Raw genomic sequence first — 4,377 nt, 5'->3', positions numbered from 1 at the left:
TTTTGCAGTATATATTCTGTATTACATAATCACCGGTATTTTGATATTGTCATTCCTGTGAGAAACGTACTGTGATAGCGTCTTTGCTTTTTCAGTGACTGTGTTGCCACTGTCAGTCACTGTACAGGTTGTGTGGAAACATGAATAATTAGTGATTTACCTGGAGACTCAGTGAAGTAGGAAGTGATACTTGCTGTTGGTTCAACAGTCCTTCAGAGAGTGATATAAAACAGGGAACTCCCACTGTATAGAATTGTAGGATGTTGCACTTATTCTCTTTGCATCTCTGCTGTCATTTAGTTCTGATAACATAACTTACAGTTCAGATATCCACACTTACTTAACAAGAGGAGCCAGTAGGGGGAAGATGATTGCACCTTTACCAAAATCCCAAAACCTGAAAAAAACCTTTCATTTACAGAACAAGTTGTTTGTGGAATAATATCCCAAGTAACATTTGTTTTATCACAGGAAAGGTACGTTTTAAAAAAGTCAAATCTCACCTTCACTTATTATTATTACTTCTTATTGTGTGGTTACAAATATTTGATTTTCTTCTTTGTCTATGTGAGCTACCTTAATGCTAGCTATGTAATATATAATATAATGTAATATATTTGTTTTCAAGATATTTTTTCTATTTGCTTGGTTTGTTATTGTTTTTATTACATTTCTATTTTGGTTGCTTTTGTCTTATTTAGTTATGTATGCAGATATTGTTATTTATTTTCTTTTATTTCTTTTCTTTTCTGTATGTGTCATGAAATGTTTTAATATTGTCTGATTTAATGTTGTATTGGACCCCCAGGAAGACTAGCTGGTCGTCTAGGCGTCAGATAATGTTATGTTATAATGAATACAAATACAAATAAATACAAATGAGCTTTATGTAATCATGTTTTCAGGCCCTGGTTTGCTGGTAATTCCAGAATATAAATCTACGTGGTTCCATCTAATTTTACACATTCAATTCAGTTTAATCATCTTGAGGAGTACTAGCGAAGTACTACTGCGAAGACAGTTGTATAGTATTCTGTGGCTCGGGGGGAGCTTTGTCAAGAGAAAATTGCTCTCAGTTTGGGCTTGGCGACTACAAATAGTTAACGGAAAACCTGCGTTACTAACAGTGTATGGATTATGAAAAGATGTGGGCATTTGCCAGGCAGGGATGGTCTGACGAAGATGTCATTGCAATATGTGAAATGTAGAATTCTGCCATTTTGGAGTTTGACCATGGACTGTTAGTTTGACACAAATTCGAGACAAAGAGTCAGGTTATCTCCCCAACTTTATGGAGGTGCAATACTGCCAACTCTGAAGTCACTTTATTAAGCTGTAATCTCGATATAGCACCCTTGAATTGTTATCTACAGCATTCTGAAATGTGCCCATGATGCATTTTTATGTCCTAATATACTTTAAGGAACAGTGTTCTGTGCTGAAGGTGATGTACTTTATTCAAAACAGACAAAGTGACCAATGAGTTTTAATGATGAATGTAATGAAGGAAGTATAAATTACCTGTTAGGTTCATTTGGTTTTATTGTCATCATTTTCCATGTGTACATTTTTTGGCATACAGTACTTTGCATTGTATTCGTTGGTGTTGGGAAATGCATGTTAAGCTTTTCCCCAATAAAAACAGCACAGAGAGTTGGCCTGTATATACCTGTGGTTGTTGGTATCTAGTGCTCATACCACTAGATGGAGCTCAGTTCATACAGTTTCCTGCCCATATCTACTTCCATGAAAATACCGTATATTGATAGGTTGATTATGGATTGCAGCTAAATCTCAATTGCAGAGATGAACACATCCAATGTCTTTTACTTATAAACTATACTTATGCACAGTTTTAAACACAAGCACATTAACATGTACAGATGAGCATGCACTGACTTCCAAATAATGTCAGGAAGTTCATGTCAGCACAAATCAGTTCAAATTTTCTTAGTAATACATTTCCTATTAGCAGAACTGTAAATGTAAACATTTGAATGCTTACATTTTTAAAGGTGTCTGCTAGTTTACAGCTTAATTAATAATAGATAAAGTGGATCCACAATTACTAATACCATCTTAAAAATGATGTGTCTATTGTTTGTGTGTCTCTTAAATAAAAAGCAGGATATGAACTCCACACAAGAAAAATTAATTTAATGTTTAACAAACAAAAGAACTGCTTTATTAATTTGTTTTTACAAGAGTCCTCACAGCAAAAAGGGGGACTTTATCCACTAATTAATTGTTCCACACTTACACATGGCGTATCATCATCATTAAAATAAGAAAACACATTTGTGAATCCTCATTTATTTGTGTAAAGTGTGTGTCTTTGAAGTGCTATGAAACAAAGAAACTCCATAACATTGTATTTTTGTGTTATCTATCATAATAATTCACTTGGATCCAAATAATGAATACTTCGTAATTCACGTTTAGGCCTACAGTTTGTGTATATTTTGAGGTTAACTACAAGAACATCAGCCCAGCCTACATTCATACAGAGCAGAGTTTCCAGTTGCCCTACACTGCTCTGGCCTCAGCACTGTCTGAGAGGAACTCTGTAGGCGTCCATGCAAACAACAGACAAATGTGAATTGAGTCATGGCTCATTGAATAAAAGATACTGTAGAAGTGGAGACCAGCGGAGGGGAGGGCTCGGAGAAGAAAGAGGAGATCTATAGCAAGACGCTGCCAGAGAGGCAGAAGGCTGCGAGAGAGAGAGAACAGGGTCAGATGAAGAGGGAGATGAAGGGGGGCAGATGAATATAGTACAACACAAAGCTTAATAACACAGTGGTGTTATTGTCAAGGGGCTGTAGTGGCCTCTCAGCACAGGAACACCATTGAAATAAGAGAAGAGCAGGGAAGAGAGAATGGGGAGCTGTGGACACTGTATAAAATGAGGACACACTTTTCCATAACCTGATCATAATATGCCTTCAGGAAGTCCCACAGTAATGATTCTTTCAAGCATAGGGTGAGGAATTAGGAGTGCAGGTTCATTATGCTTAATCTTTTGGTCAAGCTTTCTCTGCAGGGTTTCCTCCAGTGTATTGCAAGCCTGATGGTGCCCCCCCCCAGGCCTAAGTTGCCCCCCACCAGGCCTATGCCACTAGAGGTGGGAATCACCAGAGGCCTCACGATACGATATCATCACGATATGATGTCACAATACGATATTATTGCAATTTTAAACATATCGCAATATTCCGCAATATATTGCAATTTATTACCTTTTTTCCAATTTCAAATGATGTCCCCAAAAGGAAACTTTGTCAACATGTGTTTTATCTAAAAAGATACATGTCTCTGTTTGTTCATCTCACTTGGGAAATGGGATTGTCAAGCAGACAAACTGACCAACACATATATAATAATAGATCCATACTTGGCGTCTGTGGATCGATACAGTATTGCCACGGAAAATATCGCGATACTGTGCTGTATGGATTTTTCCCCCACCAATTTTTGAATCTCCAGTTATCTTTTAGCACTGACTTAATGTAGGCCCTATGGAATCGGTTTTATAGCTTTTTTTAAATTCTCAAATTTGCGGTTCCGTCCATGATTCTGTTATCACAGAAACTATTGGGCTGCCATCAGTCTGGGAGTGGCCCCAGCAGGGCCCACTTGCCAACGAGCTCAACAACTTTTCTGGGGGAAACCTTGCTCTGCATTTATTTTTGTCTTCGTTTAGCAGCTTTAAACTGTCCTCACCCCACATGCATAACATCCCTTTTGCAGCAAAAACTCAACTTTAAGTTTGACTTATTGTTTTTGTCAACTTACTGAAACAGGAGATTAAGCTGCCAGGAACCCAAAATAGAAGAACAGCACAGACACCTATGGAAATGCTGATCCACTATTTATGCAAACAAATACAGCAGAAAAATGTAGGTATAGACCGATTATCGGCCCTGGCTGATTATCGGGCCGTTTTTTTTGGCAGTTTGCAGATTATCTGTATCAGCGTTTTATTTGCCTGATATCTGATAAAGTTAATGTATTAAAAAGTGTTGTACTTCTACTACTGGCTTGGCCTCAGCTCTGTGTCTGTCCCTCTGCTTCAGTTTCACTCACCACTGAGTCTGACTTAATGCTAACTTATTTCTGCTTTTCCATCACGTGGTACCTGCTCAACTCGCCTCAACTCTACTCGCCTTTTTTGGTTTTCCTTTACGAAAAAAAGTCCCTGGTACCTGCTAACAGGTACTTTTTTTAGTACCACCTCAGTCGAGGTTCCCAGCGAGCTGAGTCGATACCAAAAGGTGACGTGAAAGCGACAGACAGGGGGTGTCCTGAACAAACCCGCTATTTTTAAATAGTTCAGCCAGCTGTGTTTTTTTTTTGCTGCCTCCAGCTTCATTTGAA

The sequence above is a fragment of the Sander vitreus genome, chromosome 21 (assembly GCF_031162955.1).
Source record: "Sander vitreus isolate 19-12246 chromosome 21, sanVit1, whole genome shotgun sequence".
NCBI lineage: Eukaryota > Metazoa > Chordata > Actinopteri > Perciformes > Percidae > Sander > Sander vitreus.
The sequence above is the reverse complement of the archived record's forward strand: the minus strand, read 5'-3'. Positions refer to the sequence as shown.